Here is an 18,340-nt window from a genome sequence, read left to right as displayed (position 1 = left end):
AAGGTGAAATAACTTGCCCAAGGTCATGCAGCAGATCAGTGGCAGAGCTGCGAATAGAACCCAGGTCTTTTAAATCCCAGGCCAGTGCCTAATCCACTTGTTCATGCTGCCTTGAGAATAAGGACCTTTGCTACCCTTTTTGACTTCCTTACCCCTAAAAGTGTAGCTACTTTGTTCTTGTCAACATCATTTGTGGAAAGAGATTATACCACAAAATGGCATTACTGAGCTCTTGCCAGTTGGAGAAAGATGCAGCTTCCATGGCATGCACAGATAAGCATAGCATCTCTGAGAAGAAATTCAAGGCTACAAAGTACATCAAAGCTTCAAGTATATTTATACCCGAGACCAATGTCAATGACCCAATGCAGCCTTTACAACTTCTTAGACCCTCACAGTTTCAGGAGCCACACACCACATGCATAAACCCAACTTGCTAGCTAGAGTGCCATGCCCAATTCATGATCCCAAGCGACTTCAGTAACAATTCACTACAGACCATGTAACTGCCATCCCAAGCCCCTCAATCCTGCAAGGTGTTTAAGGCCTTCTGGGCATTTTACTGGATGTGAGGAGTTTGAAATTTTCTAAAAGGAGAACACACCTCTTTTTGTAAGTCTCATTTTACAAAAGGCTTGGCTGATTAACCTCACTTCTGTGAGCTGTGGGGAGGAACCTCCTCTCTCCACTGAGAAGCCCCTAGATTCAGCTCATATGTAAAATCTAGACCCACAAGAAAAAAAGAGGTAGAAATTTACTTTTTTTAAAATGAATGCTTAAGTCTCTAGTAGTCACTTGGTACCCTGTTATAAGCCCATCAGGGATGACATGCCATTCTGAAGTGATCATCCAAATGTTAATTTTTTTTTAAGTGGAGGTTCATCTACTTTGGTCCCAGGCACTAGATCTCAACCAAATGTGCCCATTAAATTAGGTTCTCTCCTCCATTTTTAACTATGGAGTGGTGGTAGGGCGAGTTAGACTCTTTGGACAGCAGTGAACATCTTTTGTTTTGGTATGTTAAAAGACAACCCCTAATTCACATCAGATTTTAAAGAAATATTGTTTAATTCTGGCCTAAAACTGTAGGTTTATTAATGATCCGGAAGAGGGAGTGAACAGTGAGGTCACAAAATTTGCATTCAATACCAAAATTATTGAGGTTTATCATGACTAACAAACTGCGGAGAACTTCACAGAGACCTAACCGAAGACCTCAGTTGTGACACCCTGGGTCACTTTGAATAGTACCTTACTAGACACACTACTCACCATGAGGCAGGGAGCCAAAGCTACATGAATGGGGAGCACAACCGCAGATGAAATTCATGGTTAACAAGTGCAAGGTAATGCATATGGGAAGGAACCATTTGAACTACCCATACACATTGCTGGGTTCTAGCTTAAGTATAGCAACTAAGGAAAGAGATTGTTCCACAAGTGACACGACTGGACATCATTGTGGACAGCTCAGTGAAAACCTCTGCTCAATAGGCAGCAGCAGCCAAGAAAGCAAACAAAATAGGAGCTTGTACAAAGAAAAGGAGAGACAATAAAACTGAAGATATTAGAATGCCTTCCTCATTGGGCATACGGTGTTCAGATCTGGGAATCCTATCTCAAAAAAGAGCTAAAGCTAGTGCATCTTTTTGTAATAATTTTAACATCCATCAAATTAAGTTTGGGTTTGATGGTTTTGTTCTAATGGCTTTGTTTTAGAAACTGGAAACTCTGAAGTGCACTCCCTTTATCCCCATAATGATAGAGGTTATTCTCTGGTGTTGATATCATCTAATTATTTCCAGTGGATGGCACTGTGTACTGAACATCAAGAACCTGCTGAACAAGTTAGGCTTTCTGAAAAACAAGCAGAGTCCTTGTTAATTGGGCCTCGTCAGACCTAGATTGCGGTAGTTCTTTCAACAAAACCACCCTGTGCAACTTCATTGTAGATCTCTAAAGCTATGCTAGCTTTGAACATATTGCTAAATTTTAAACATTGCCAGGTGGTGCCTGGTGATTTAGTTCTGTCCCACACAAATTCGGTACCACTGCTATCTACAGTACCACAAGCTTAGTTAGTGAGAATGAGGAACTTCAAGCTCTGTTTCAACTCAGTTTTCTGCTTGGTCTTCTCCTTCCTCACCACTCCTAACACACCACCGCCCAACCTTCCTTCACTCTAGCTGGTTATGTCATATGTTCTCCATCTGGTGCTTTACCTCCCCAGCCTTCCTTATCTTGGGCCAGTCACAGTGCTGCTGCTTCTGCCTTCAATTTGCTGTAATGTGTAAGATAAAGCACATTAGAAGTAGTACAGTGGATCCAAAGAGTTCTACCTTGATAGCTCTTTGGCATCATTTTAGGGTGCTTTGTTAGCAAAGCACATACAGCAGTGTCCCTAGCAGCTTAGTTTGTATTATTTGTACAATCATTCTGACACAAGAGTTCACTCGAAAAATCTTATGTAGAACGAAAGCATTTCAAATGCAAATCATGTTTCATTTTTAAAGTATTATTTCAAAGCCACAATGACTTACGGTAAAAATCCAATTTATGATCAGTATGGCACACAATCTGAGATTAGTTCACAGCCAGTGGTGAGCTATATATGGCATCAAATATTTACCTTTTGATACATAAACAATGGGATTGTGTCTAGTAGAAACCTTCTCTTTCACGTCATGCATTTTATCCCAGAATACTACTGATATATTAAACAAACAGAATACTGACAATTAAACATTATATAAACCATGTCCAAATATACCCACCCTGTTTAAAAATAGCCAATCATTAACAGGACTTAATTTTGTTTGGAACCTGCCCTATGATCTGGGTAGCAAAGTTTCTTCATGAATATATGAGAGTCCCCAGAGTTATTACAGCTCCCCTTCCTAATAGTTCTAATCCTATAAACGTTTCTGATTTTTAAGAACACCAATAAGCACTTTTTTTTGTTTCTTCCATGCAAGGATCCATAGACAATTTACATCCATTCACTATTTAAGTATCAAACACCCTTGTGAGGAAGGCATAATTCTATTTATTTTTCCAAGAGGCTAAACCAAGGCAAAGGGGGACAGATCCTCAGCTGATGTAAATTACCAAAGCTCCATTGATGTTAATGACAATTTACACCAGCTGAAGATTTGGCCAGTGACAAAGTAAATCAGCGACAGGGAATACAGGAGTCCTAGGTCCAATTCCCTGCTTTCATCACCAAATTGTCTCCTTATGTCTTCCTCAGCAAAGACTGCAAAGCCTTTGGAAAAAACTTGAGATCCATGGTATTTACAATGAAAAGTCGCAAAGGGTTTTTTTTTTAAATTAGTATGATGATACATTGGCCTTAGGAATAGCTGCAGACATTCTTTAAACATTCTCTTTAACTAAAATAAAAAGGTCTTGCACTCCCAAAAATTGAATAGAAAAAAAAAACAATGTTTATTTACAAAACTGCTGGCTCACTATACCCCCCACACTGAAATTCCTATGAGACACAATAAAGATGCAAACAGTAATCTGAATTCCTAGCTCAGAGAGTTAAAGGAGAGGGATGATATCATGGCTCCACTGAAGACTATGGCAAAACTCCCACTGACTTCAACAGAGTCAGGATTTCATCCAAGATATTTACTTGAATTCCTGTAGGTTATAGCTAATTATATTCATTGTAAAAAGGACAGAAGCTGCCCGTTTTAACGTTTGAAGATATCCAGCCACTTATTCAACTGATTTTCAGCTGTCTTTTTAAGCCGGATAAGATTTTCATCCATGAATATTAAAATCCAAATTGAATGTACGAATACTTTATTTTGGTCTATAACTTTCTTGGTGCTGCATCTTAGGAAAGCTGTTTATCAAATACTCCTATTAAAAACATTCCCCATTACATCAATTCAAAAATCCCATGGAAACCTAGTTAACATGAAATGGACACTCCTTTGGTGATAACTCTGTATCTAAATTTTATAAAACATGCCAACAACTAAAGAAACAAAAAGCTCCTGGTAAATGAATCAAATGATTATAGCAACAAAAGGTTCCTTTCTGTCTGTTTCATTGAACATTGCAGGAAAACTTACCTTTCTTGATAGAAAACAAATAGTCTAAAATACCATAATCTAACAACATTCCTCCTCTAACAAGCTGTGAATTCTGGCCTAGTCCTGCAAACCATTAATAGACTTCACTTAAATGGTTCCACTTAAGTCACTGGGACTATTTATGAAGATACAGCTATACTACAGAGTGGTATGAACCTGAAGCGTGGAAACTTAAGAGGCAAGCTTAGAAGCGACTATTATGGATCTCAAGTATCAGCGGGGTGGCCCTGTTAGTCTGTATCCACAAAAACAACAAGAACTCTGGTGGCACCTTAAAGACTAAAATTTATTTGGGCACAAGCTTTCATGGGTAAAAAACCCACTTCCTCAGATGCATGGAGCGAAAATTACAGATGCAGGCATTATTATACCAGCACATGAAGAGAAGGGAGTTCTCTTACCTTACCTTCTCTTACAAGGTAACTTGTAACTCCCTTCTCTTCATCCCTTCTCAGTTTCGTAGTTCTAGCTATTGTACTGCTTTGTTGTTTAAGACAGAGTACTTGCATTGCTGCTACTTATACATGTAGATCGAGATCATAGCCAGGCAGAGTTTTATTGAAGCGGATTCCAGCCTTCCGAGTCATTTGGATCAGAAGCATTCTTCTTGTCATAAGTTATCTAAATTACTCTTATACATTTAAAGTATTCTTCTTCAATGCTTGATGCCCTCAGACTTGTATTTAAGATAATGTAAAAGTCATTCTTCATTGGCAGGTCAGTTTCCTTGGCTGAATTGTGCTCTCATTATTATCTGAGTGAGACCAGACAATCACTACACTCTCAAAAGAACGCAGACAGAAAAATGTTAAAAGACCAAACCACCACATCACCTGTAGGTGAAGCACTTTTCATGAAGTGTTTACTCTGTGTCTTACTTCTCAGTCCTTGTCCTCATAGGAAATCTGCACAAACACCTTCAAAAGACGAGCCTGTGAGCTTAAATTCATAACTTTGCTGGACACTAAAAATCATGGTCTTAATAAAGACACTGGATTTATGGCTTATTACAACCCACTAACCTCCCTTTTTAGTTTATGGGCTTATCTACATTACCACTTAAGTCGACGTAAGTTACGTGGCTCAGGGGTGTGAAAAAGTCACATTGACTTCAACCGGTGTCCACACCACGCTATGTCAGCGGGAGACACTCTCCCGCCAACATAGCTTCTGCCTCTAGTTGAGGTGGAGTAATTATGCTGACAGGAGGGCGCTCTCCTGTCGACCTAGCATGTCCTCATCGGACATTCTACAATGGCGCAGCTACACCAGTGCATTCTAAGGACTTGTCTAAACTAGGGAATTTTGTACCAGTCCAACTATAATCAATGTAGCTTTGTGATTTACCCCCAGTAACTTATCAGAGGGAAAAAAATCACACTGGTCTTACACTCAGACAGCCTAGCTACACTGGAGGTTTGCATCAATGGAACGACAGCAGTACCAAAAAAAAAAAAAAAAAAAAAGACACTCCCCTCCCCAGAGGATTTAAACGAAAGCTATGAGATGCCTTAATATTGGCAATTCAAGAAATTAGGGGTTTTGAGCAGGCAAGTATTTTCCACTTCAGAACTGGTCCTGACTCCACAATCTTTTAGTCTGTGTGGTGAACCAAAGTGTTTCCAGATCTTTTGTTTATCTTACCAGACAAACAAATTTTAGCTCCACCCTGGCCATGCAGCCTGTGGGCCTACAGAGAGTGGGTGTATTTCGTAGTATTTCAGAGTCTGCACAGCCTTTTTTCCTGGAAGATATTTGCTTTCCTTTTGAAAGGGAGGCCTCTGCACGACCTGCAGTTTTCCTTTATACAGAGATAGACTTCTATTCCTGAGGTATCTTATATCTATATCATCCCTTCAGGTATACTGAGATATGTACCTTTAACTATTTGAATTGTAATTTATACCCACTCATTTAAAGTCTGATTTTTTAAAAAAATCTTTAGAAAACCATTTCATATTGTAATAATAAATTGGGACCATACTATAGCGATGTTCCATGGCTACATCAAACATTCCACTGTAATGTCCTAGCATGAACTGAGCCAGAAGTAGTGAAGCATGGGAGGAATGGACATCACAGACCCTAAAAAAAAAAAAAAAAAAGGTATTAATTTAATAGTGTGCTCAATGAACCTCTAAGCTCAGAGATCTAAAAATCTCTGTGAAAGTCAGCTTTAAGATAAACGAAAGAAAAAAAATTAAGTAATTTTAAAAGTGCCCTGCAGAGGAAAATTAGAGCTGGTCAGGAATTTCCCATTAAAATGTTTTTTCAATTAAAATTTCATTTCTGTAAAATTCCATGTGGAAAATGTTGATTTTATCTAATTTTTTTTTTTACTGAGAAAATAGAAATTAAATATTTTGTTTCAGTTGGATTCAACCCAAAACAAAAACACATTTTGGACAAATTCAACCTGAACTGAAACGTCAAACCAAACCAAAATGTTTCAGTTCTTGTCAGTTCAACATTAATCTACATCCTTCTGAGCTGCCACAGAGCTTCACGGGAGTCCCACGACATACAGCATCATGAGATGTAGTCTGGGCAGGGAACATGGGGGCAGAAGACACCCAAACTACAACTCCCATGAGTCACCATGGCAGCTCAGTGGATGCAGTTTAATGGCAAACTGACTCAAAATTAAATGTTTCTATTCAATTTCACAAATAATAATAAAGTCTTTCAGTATGAGAATGTTGAAATGTTTCGACATTTCTCAAACTTTTAATTCTGAAAGTATTGAGATTTGGACTTTACATCCAGATTCAGGATGAAAATGGCAAAACATTGGAATTTCCCATGAGATGGACCTTTGATATTTTTTTTTTAAATCAGCTCTAATGAAAAGCAAATATTCACCTCATCAGTGTGCTCTGAATAAGAGAAAGTCTCACAAGCATAAACAAAATGTAAGGCAAATTAGACTAAATCCTGACCTCAGGTCACACTGTTGTCAGTCTGAAATAACGCAAATAAGTCAGTGGCATTTGTACAGATTTTTACCAGTGTAACTGAGAACAAAAACTAGGCTGTTTTTTTTACCAAAATCATGAAGTAGCAAATAGGATATGGGTAGTATTCTTTAAATAAATGTAACCTGCTAGTGGCATTAACCCTGTTCTATATTTTAGAAGCTGTCAGAAACCAGCAAGGGCAGCAGTATGTATATAACTAGGCCTTGTGTGTTAACATATAGTTAGTAAAACATTGGTATTTGGAACCTACATGGCTTCTACACAAGAACAATAGGAAAAGAGCAAAAGACAACTCATGGCAAATCTATCTTGCTGTGATACTGCAGAAGGTATCAAAGTGATATACAATTACCCACAAAACTATGAAAGCCTGAATAGGGATATTATATATATGTATAGTAGTGGTGTACAACTCAGTTTTCAACATTTCTTTCAAAATGCTCAATAATAGTAATAATAATACTTCATATATAGTATCTCTCAGGCCTGACTCTGATCTCACACCAATACATACCTGGAGTAACTCCACTGAAGAAAAATAATAAAACAATGGAATTATACTGCATTTGCACCACTGAAAGTGAAATCAGAATCAGGCCTATCATCTGTCACATCCCTTGTACTAGCTCTATCCTTCAGCAGGATTTCTGGAGTTTAAAGAATTGGCAATATATACCAGAGAAATCATTGGGGCTGAAGATCCCCCCTGTTCAGAGGCCCAGCACAAGGCCTATGCACCACTTAAATCCTCCGAATAGGGCTCACATGGGATTTGCTGGGCTCCTGTACAGGGGTGAATTTCTCCCTTGTATGTTAAGTATGAGACCTCTCTTCTCTTAAACAGCCATCAGGTACTTTACTAGCAGTGGAAAAGGACTTACTCAACTATGCAGTTCTCAAGTGCAGGAATGCACATTACAGCAAAATAGTCAGTACCAATAATTTCATCCTTGTTTTATTATTTTATAAGTGTGTAGATTCAGTTTTCTCAAAGAGTCATTTGGTCCCTGGCATTAGCAGAAGCTAGATCCCTTTCTGCAAAGATTTGGTCTTTCAGGCACTGTCTTGTGAATGCCTGAATTTGAAGCATTCTGAGTGTACAGGGCTGTTCCTCTCTATCCGAAGTCCCTTCACCTTTTTGGCCTTAGAACAGGATATTTGGAATGTTTGCAGACCATACTTGGCAGGAATGAAATCTGAATTTGTGTCCTGAATAATGAACTTTGACTATCAAAGACTACTGAGAACTCCAGTTAAAGTTGAAATGATCTTTCTTCATCAGTCCCCTTCTGCCTATATTTCTCCTTGGCTAGACAAAGGTTTCCATGGAGTATTTGAGTTCCCACTGTGTGCTCTTTCTGATAGATTGGGTGTGCTCTCTCTCCCTGGTCTGTATCAGTTTACCAGAGTAAGATGTTACTGAGTTGGGAGCTCTGAAATGGAGGGACAGCACAGCGAGACAGGCTGAAGTAAGCCTAACTCTTTTTTCCCCTCCTACGTGTAAAGACCATATTTTAAGGTCCTGTATTTGGAGGGCTATGTTTGTTTGGATTAGCTCGTCAAAGGGACGGGACACTGCATTCGTTTATTAGTTAATTATAATAAATACCTATTGCTGGAGGAGTCTTACCCAGTTTTAGGTTTTATTTCCATCACCCCAGGATCTGAAGGGACGATTAGATGGAACACCCTTCAGAGCCCATCAGCCCATCAGCCATATGACTTTTGTGATAATCTGCGGAGCTGCCATTACTGGACCAGACCCAGAAACTAAACACTGGTCTCGGATATAATAGCACAGAACAGGTCAAAACTTGTTGACCCCAAAAACTTTTCCCACTGAAACATGGGGTTTCATCAGAATTGAAGTGTGTGTGGGGAGGGGGGAAAGGTAAACGCTGGCAATGCAGTCCAATTTTTGGACAGGACATTTCTAAATAAAAAAAACTTTTAATTTCAAATAGACATTTCAAATATATTGAAACATTTTTTCTGATCAAATCTGAAAACTTTTGTTTCCACCAAAAATGTTCAAAAATTTTAAATTTCAGCATTTCCCATTTGAAATTTTTCTGAACTTTTCTTCCCAAAAAGTGTTCACTATTTTGATTTCTCATTTCTGGACAAAAACATATACTGAACTATCAGAGTTTTCCATAGGATGAAATATCAGAGTTTTCCCACCAGTTCTACAAAGCACTAACAATAGGGCCACTGGACAGTCCCTGGTCTAAAACATAGTTCGACTTCTGTCAGCCTCATGCTGCAGTGCTCCCCACCACCTCATTCCCAGCCACCCAGCAGCCTCTCCATTGGATTGCCTTCCTCCAGCTCTGTTTCTGTGTTCCCATTAGAAAGCAGCAGCTTGTTCTGTTTCTCTACACTCATAGCGAATCTACTCCACACCTGTCTGCTCAGCTCCTCTCCATTTCTGAGCATTCAGTTTGCTGTACCCCTCCCTGCTCTGAGCCTGCATTGCATCTTTTAAACATTGTACAAATATTTATCCTCACAACACCCTAGTGAGATAAAGACTAACTACCTTTTTTCAGTGACTAGCATAATGGGACGCAATCTGATTGGGGACTCTAAATGCTACTAGAGTACTAATATTTTTCTGAAAAAGAAATTAGTAGTATCCCCATTTTACATATTGAGACTCTGAAGCACAAGAAGGTTAAACGAGCTGCCCTAATTCACAGGGCAAGGCAGTTCAGAGTTAGGATTAGAATTCTCATGCTGCTGCTCTATCCTCAGACCATCAGACTCTGCTGCTTTAAAGATGTACAAGGGGCCTGTGTGAGAGCGGATACAAGGAACAAGGCATTCTCTTGATTTTCAGAAATTGTTTTATCTCCCAGCTGTGTTTCTTACTCTTTCAGATGGGAATATTCCCCCCCCCCTCCCATTTTACAAGGCAAGTGACACCACTCACAGCCACAGATAAAATTGTCAAACATTCAAAACAAGAGGGTACAGCTAGTGTTGGCTGGAGAAACTTGACCAAAAAAATCATATTTCTTCAGAATATGAGGTTCCATCAAAATTTTAATAGTTTTGCAAAATCAGGTTGATTTTTCCAGAATTTCATTTTGGAATAAAACAAAAGAAATTTGACACTTTGGAATGAAATGTTTTGAATTTTCATTTTGAAATGACTGTTTCAAAATTCTTTTTATTTTTATTATAATATACAATATTACATTACATAATAGAACACAAAATAAAAAAGTCAAAGTTGACAAAAATTAAACATTTCAAATGTCCTGAAAAAGAAACAAAAAAACTACTCAATTTTCCTTCATGGAAAATTTTGAAATTTTCATTTTTTTACCCTCCGATTGGGATGAAGCCAAATTTCAATATCTCAAAATCTTTTGCAAATTGTAACTTCTATCCTGTGCACAAGTCCAGATACAATAGGTATACTGCAAAAATCTTGCATTTGATACTAAATATATTTAATTTACAGATTGTTAAAGAGATCAGTTACCCAATTTGCATGTGCAAAAATAGCAGAGTGATGAGGTTAGATGGGAGAGGGTGCACATAGGTTTTTACTCATTAGTCCTCTATTCGGAATATCTGACTTGTAATGTAAAGGAGCATCAGGTAACAGCAATGTCACAAGCCTTCCATTAAAATCGAAGTGACCCACTCACATCTAAAACCCTTACTCTGAAGGGTTACACATCAGGGTATTACGAAGTATCTCGGAAAATGTCTAGCTAGCTTTTTGCACTCGTCTTATGTAATATAAAGCAGCTGAAATTGTGTTTATTTTAAAAAGTTGCCCAATAACTGAATGCTTCAATGACAAGTTTCAGACTGGAGCCAAGTTTGGAGACAAATTTATAAGCATTGGGGGGCGAGGGGCAAGAAAGAGAACAAATTTTTAAGTTAAAGTAATACACTAATAATCCAATATTTATGGAGGGAAAAAACCAAAATCAAAACAGCGCAAAATGGTGACTGAGGTAGAGAGACCATAAGGACTAAAAAGTGTTATTTTTTTCCACAAATATATCTTCCTACGTAAATACCACTTCACATGAAGAAAATAAAAAAGTAATAAGATCACTATAAATGCCATCATTATATTGCCATTGAGATGTAGCCATTTGACCCAAGCAACATGACAACAGATTTTTAAGGCTGAAGACTGAAGAATAAACTACTCTTTAAAGGTCCAGATAATTAGATTAGTTATTCCAGTTAGAATCTGTGCCTGGATACCAGAGTTAACACACTCAAACTTGAGTTACATGAGGTCTTTAATGAGCATATGTGGTTAGGCCCACAGTTTGACATCTCCTTCAAAAGAGGACGCTTGCAGCGGTAGCAGTGTCCCAAGCATTTCATGAGGCCATTGGTTCAGGAGAGAACCAGTGTCCTGTAGCCCCTATATGCCAGCAGGCAAGATGGTCTATCATCATGTGGTTAGAGTACCAGACTGATGCTTGGGAAATCCAGGTTCATTTCCTAGCTATACCACAGGCTTCTCTGTGTGGCCTTGGTCAAGTCATTTAGTCTCTCTGTACCCCAGCTGTTAAAATGGGGATGACAGCACTGTTTTACCTCCAAGGAGCTGCCCAGTGAACTTCATTAATGTTTGTGAGGTATTTGGGTGCTATGGTGATGGAGGTCAAATGCATACGGAGATGGGGAAGTGTACCATTGCATTCTCCCAGGGTAGAGCACCAAGGAAATTCCTCTTTCTAAACTAACTCTTCTCTGGCTCTAAACAGTTAATATTCTCTAAACACAGTTTTTTCCTTGTTCTTCTCTATGTGTTTTTCCTGTGGTTTGCATTATCATTTGCTATACAAAACAGGCAGGTGTCTCTCATCCATTCTCGGTCTCCAGATCCAACCACCTCACGCTGGCCTCACACTGCCCTGCCATCATAGAGGGAGCGACGCAAGCAAAAAACTTCACCACCTAAACAAATCCCACCAATTAAAGAGTAGGGGTGCCTTACAAGAGTCAGTCAATTGAGCCTACATGGTGAGTTTGGGTTTACTAGGAATTACAAGGGCCACGGCAGACTGGTTCAGATTCAAGGAAAGGAGGAATATGAATGTCCAAAACTAAGTTTTATCTACAATACACTTTTTTTAAAAAAAAAGTTCTAGAAAGCATTTGGTAATATTGAGGTTTATAGATCTGAAGAGCACCACAGATCTCACTTAGGCACCACATTACACAGCGATAGCTGTGCTTGTCAGTGAAAATAGAAATGCTGTTATGGAGCTCTCCTCCTTAATGGGTGGGTTCATCAATCAAATTCTGTACTGATTAACACCCACACCATCTCTTCAACCTCAGTGGGGTTACACAGGGTACAAGGTAGCACAAAATTTGGCCCTGTAACTCTAAGTAGCCACAAAAAAGCAATGTTCTGCTTAAGCCAAAAGACAACTCTGAAGGAAAACTGAGGGCTAATCTCCTGTTATAGTAGCCTATCATAAATGGAAACATTTCAGCTACTTATTGAGGTAACACCTACCTGTGCAGAGTTATCAGTATCTAAAATCAGTTTTCAGCAATGATACTTGAACCTGTGCCCTTTGTATTTCTATGGTACCTTTCGCTTTACAAACATCATTGACTTAAAATGTATTCCAATCCAAATTCATATTTGTCACACATCTTTCCCTTGAGTCAAATCCTGAGGTCCAGAGCACCTGCATCTCCCACTGAACTCAATGGGGCTTACAGGTTCTAGGCCAAATCCTGAGATTTGCCAGTCTCCTGCTGCAAGTCTGTACCATTGCTCACCCAGTATATTTGATTGATTGTAAAATATCACACACACCTAACAGCTCAATATGATTAATAATGAGGAAGAAGGCACTTGAGGCAAATACATATTATTACATCCATTTTACAGTTGGGTAAACAGGGACACAAAACTTAAATGATTGGCCTAAGACTACATAGTCTCTGAAGAACACTTAGAAGTTCTGACTTTTAGTCCCCTGATATAAGCAATGGATCAGTGCCTCTCATAAAGCACAAGGAGATGTTGCAGAAGCTCAGCTCAGATGAGTTCATAACAAGGAAGGAGTGGTAAAAGAAATGCAGGAGCTTATTTAATTGATGAGCAAGTTCTGCCACTAGGCTCTCCTCTGTCTCATTCACAACCCCTCAGACACCCCCCTCCACCCACCGCCCAGTTTACACTTCTGGACTCTGGCTCTTTTAGGAGGATTCAGCACTTCTCTTTCCAGCTTTTGATATGAAATGTACCTTTGCTGTAACTTGAGAGGAAGCATTGTCTATGGTGACAGCTTGGGATTGAGTTAAGAGTTCGCTTCCTGGCTGTGCCAGAGGCTTTGCTGTGTGACACTTTCCCCAGCCTGTAAAGAGAGAAAATATCCGCTACCCAGGAATGAGCAGAGGCTTAATTCACTCACTCTGTAAAGTATTTTGCTTTTCTGTAGCGTCAACTAAAATCTAAAAGTATTATTAGTTGCTCAGTGCCGGGCTAACCTCCTACAGGACAACATGGAAGGAGAAAGTGCAGCCCATGAGCATGCCCTCCATTTAGTACCTGGGTTAGCAGCTCTGGAAAAAAACGCACTGGTTTGTAACTTTAATTTTGAAAGATATGAAAAAGGTGCAAAATCACCAGTTACCCAAGAATATTTTCAAAGCTAAGCTGAAAACCTCCAGGTACGAGAAATAAGTTACAAATGCAGCTTTTGGATGCAAAATGTCCAGCTCAAAAAGCTGTAGCTTTTCAATTCTATTTCCTTTGCTTTCGTTCAGAGCTACTGTAGTAAATAGTTTTCTTTCCAAAAGTCTAACTAGTACGGGGAATTTAACCAGCTGCAGAACTGAAACAGCTTAATAAGATAGTACTGAGAAGTACAATTCCTGGAACTCATTCACAGTGTTGCTATCTATTGCTTAGTAATACAGTAAGTGACTTTTCAGTATTTATTGAGGTTTCCGGTAAATATATTGGGCTAAGTGCCAGAGCTTAAAAATCTAAAACAGGTTTTTGCATGTTTTATTGATGTGAATTTACACAGGCTCAGTTCACAGAAGGAGCTGAATATTAAGCATGTTTGAAGGGGGATCTGAAAATGATGCTGCCCAGAAAATGTTTGCATTATTTCTAATTTTTAAAAAGGTGCTGGGAACAGGTCACAGTTATCAATGGAGAGCTACCTCAGACAGCATGAACAAAGAAGTGTACTAAGAGTTAGACTCCACTGTGCTTCGTTCTCCTATGATTTCAAATGGATCACGGATTTACACCTAACATAAAAATTGTATATTGTTTCTTTCTTTTGTTCATTTCAACCCCAAATGGCCTCTAGGGCTGTTACTCCATGTAGGTTCCCTGAGCATCCCAGACTTTCTAACCAGAGAGGCTCTTTCTTATTCCCCACCCTGTAAGGATCCAAGCAAAGCCCATATTTAGCTTCACACAATCATGTAAGAGTATCTCCTTCACAGTGAAGGAGTCCTACTCCACCCTTCCTGACTACCACAGAGGCAGGGTAATATTTTCAAGTGTGCCTAAGCAACTTAGGAGTCAGAGTCCCACTGACTTTCAAACAGTTTTATTCCATTGGGAGTGGAGAGGAGTTTCAAACTCCTCAGTGACTTTTAAAAATAGGACTTAGGCACTTTTGGAATTTGACCCATAGTCATTAAGTGTTCATCAGTTAACATACAGTGATATCGGAGATCATTACAATGGGTATCAGGAAGTATGCTGCAATATCTGTGGATAAGTGTCAACATTTTAACTATGGTATTGCAGTCAGGCTCCAGGAGAAGACAATAATGGAGGAACTGATCAATTAGACAGATATTTCACATAAGTAAGTGCATGCCAGTAAGCGCATGGCCCCTATAAAAGGGTTTGGTAAGATAGTGTCCCACTCCTCTCCCAATAAAAAAAAGTGTTGGCAAATAATTTACGTTAACAATTTTGCCTATATTACTAATCTGTCAAACTATTTATTGCATTCTGGATACTTTTTCAAACCAAAAATTCACATCTCCGTTATTCACATACTCAGATTCCAAGGCCGGAAGAGATCACTGTGACAATCTAGTCTGACCTCCTGTATAACACAGGCCAGAGTACTGCCACAAAATAATTCCTAGAGCATATTTTTTAGGAAAAAAAAAATCCAATCTTGATTGAAAAACCTCTCTGATAAAATACCAACAAAACGCCCATTATAAGTAGCTACACGGGGAACAAATATTTGATAAACTGTAATCCAGTCACTCCTTAATCTTCTCTTTGTTAAAATAAATAGATTGAGTTCTTTGAGTCTATCACTACAAGGTAGGTTTTCTAGTTCTTTAATCATTCTTGTGAGTCTTCTCAAAACCCTCTCCAATTTATTAACATTCTTCTTGAATTGTGAACCTCAGAATTAGATGCTATATTCCAGCAGTGATCACATCAGTGCCAAATACAGAGGGAGAGAAAAAAAAAAAAAAAACAAAAAAAAAAACCACACACCTCCTACTTGAGATTCCCGTTTATGCATCCAAGAATCTCATTAGCATTTTCGCCACAGCATTCAAAAAATCTCATTAGCTCTTTTGGCCACAGCATGGCACTGGGAGCTCATTATCTACCATGGCCCCCAAATCTTTTTCAGAGTCACTGCTTCCCAGCATAAAATCCTCCATCCTGTATCTATGGCCTACAATCTTTGTTCCTTCCTAGATGTATGCATTTAGCTGTCTAAAAACCCATATTGTTTGTTTGTGCCCAGTTTAACAAGCGATCCAGATGGCTCTCTATCAATGATTTGTCCTCTTCATTATTTACCGCTCCCCCCAATTTGTCTTATCTGCAAACTTTATCAGTGATGATTTTATGTTTTCTTCTAGGTCATTGATAAAAGTGTTACATGTGGTAGGGTCAAGAACCTATCCCTAAGGACCTTACTGCATGGTGAGGATTCCTGGTTTACAAGTATTGCATAGAGATCAGCCGCTATTTTTGTAAACACCTGCACAGGAATATTACGGAGAGATCTGTGTTCCACATGTTGCCACTAGAGTAGCATTTAATTAAAGATAGAAGCTGGTTGAAAAATTTTCAACACTTTGATTTTCCATCAGAAAATGCAGTTTTGTCAAAATCAAAACATTTTGTAGGAACATGTGGATTGAGACAATTTGCCAACAGAAAAGAGTAAATAAATCATTTCAACTTCTCAGTTCATTTTGTTTTTACTTATATTAAAATATTCAGTATAATGTTATATATTCTATGAATGTGACATCATCATCAAAACAAAACATTTCAATGGCCCTGAATCTTCATTCTTCAAAATTTTCAGCTGGCAGGAAATTTCAGCTTTTTTGTTTTGATTCTAAACTAAACCAGATTCTGAAGCGTCAGAACTTCTCGTGGAAAAGAAATTGTTTTCTTACCAGCTCCACTTCCAAGGCCACTCGAGTCATTTTAGGCCCCAAATCTATGGGGTTTTTTAGAAGGGTTCTGAAAATTAGCGAGAGATGGACTTGAACCAAAACTTTGCATCTGAACATTCTTGTACATCATGGGGGAGAGCGAATGAAATCCAAACCCAGAACCAAATTTTACACGTGGCCTATGTCTTCATCATAGGCCAAGTCAAAACCCTGGATTGGAGTTGCACCACACAGCACTACTCATCTCGTGGGATTTTCAATCTGCCCCACCTCCAAGGAGATTCTTTGATACAGGGCCTCTCAATAGCTGGCTCTAATGCCAGGAACCTGGCTGTTCTTAAAGGTTTTAAACAACTGAACCGGTCAGTGTTTTAGGAGTTAACAAATAAATGCTGTTTCTAGTAGGATGTACTGTGTCCATCCCCGGCTGGCTGCCACTGACCCCGCTGACTACTACACAAACCAGGAAGGAAGTGTGAATCAGAGCCATGGGAACTTAAGGCTCCATTAGCAAGGCCAAATCCGTAAGAGCCAGCCTGATGGGGAGACAAATGCTTATCACAGTGGAGATTAAAGGTTTGTCCACACTTACAATGCTACATCAGTGCAGCTGCAGGACTTCAGTGAAGACACTACCTATGCCCCTGGGACAGCTACTCCCATTGGCATGGGAACTGCACCTCATCAAGAGAAGCCCTCCCACTGACATAGCACTGCCTACACCGGGAGGTCAGTGGGTATAACCGCGTCGCTCTGGGGTGTGGATTTGCTACACCCCTGAGTGACGTAGTAATACTGACCTACGTTTGTAGTGTAGACCAGGGCTAAATCATTTAAAAACTATTCAAGTATCTGACAGAATCCCCATGTGGCCAAAGCTTAGCGGCAAAGATCAGCACAGAGGTCAATGCAAGGTCTCTGCTCCTCAGAAGCCACAAGTGCTATCAGTGTCAGAGCCAATGCAGGATTCCCAACCCACGGGGAAAATATATGAGAATAGTCACATGGTTTTTCACTGGAAAACCCATTCCCATGCAAAAGTTACTATGAACCAAACTCACTCTTGCTGCTCCAGGGAGGTGCAATTCATCCTGCTGAAGCCAGCTGTGTATTCCTGTGCTGCCATCTTTCGCAGATGTTCCATGGAGAGCAACAGAACTTACACAAGTATGTTTGGCAGCATAGAGAATACCTGTGCTGTGCCCGGATGTACCTATACTTTTGAGCAGTTAATTGCTGACTAATATTTGCACATCTCCTTATGATCGGTTTCAGGTCATGCTTGTTTCCTCTGAGCCTATTCCAGAAAGTAAGTAACAACGGAAAGCATTTAAGTTATTTTTAATCCAGATTTCTAGGGATTCAGCATGGTATCCTGGGATAAGTAATAACATTAGTGCGACTGTACAGTAAGGAAGATATGACAATGTGATTTAACATCTTTACTTACATACGTAATATTCACATAAGCATATAATGATATATTGACTAACTCCATGGAATCAAATCACAATTTAAGGATTTGTTACAGCATAATTCTGTTCCCAGAAAACAAATCTAGCCCAGCATGGCTCCTCTGAAGATAGCAGAAATATGATAAGTGCTAGCGTCATAAAAGATTATTATTAAAATCAGTCTTGGGTGCTACCACAAAACATGTTTCCAAGCAGAGAAGAAAGCAGTCCCTGCCACAAGGAGCGTGCAGCCTAAATAGACACAAACAGACAATGGGTGGAAGGTGGAAGTGCCACGACAAACCAGCAAAGTGATCACAGTGCCAAAAGGCAGGTGGTTTGTCAGTTACATTTTGAGTAATATAATCTGAATTCT

General features: G+C 39.2%; 1 long non-coding RNA gene across 1 annotated transcript in view; it reads right to left on the bottom strand.

Moving 5' to 3' along the window:
- LOC140911765 (uncharacterized) overlaps nucleotides 1–18,340 on the bottom strand; it is a 119,752-nt gene that overhangs the window by 59,725 nt on the left and 41,687 nt on the right. The window contains exon 2 of the long non-coding RNA XR_012159118.1: nucleotides 6,094–6,194. This is a non-coding gene — a long non-coding RNA (uncharacterized lncRNA). The remainder of the gene's footprint in view (nucleotides 1–6,093; nucleotides 6,195–18,340) is intronic.

This window comes from Lepidochelys kempii, chromosome 5 (assembly GCF_965140265.1).
Source record: "Lepidochelys kempii isolate rLepKem1 chromosome 5, rLepKem1.hap2, whole genome shotgun sequence".
Taxonomy (NCBI): Eukaryota; Metazoa; Chordata; order Testudines; family Cheloniidae; genus Lepidochelys; species Lepidochelys kempii.
This window is presented reverse-complemented; position numbering and strand designations above follow the sequence as displayed.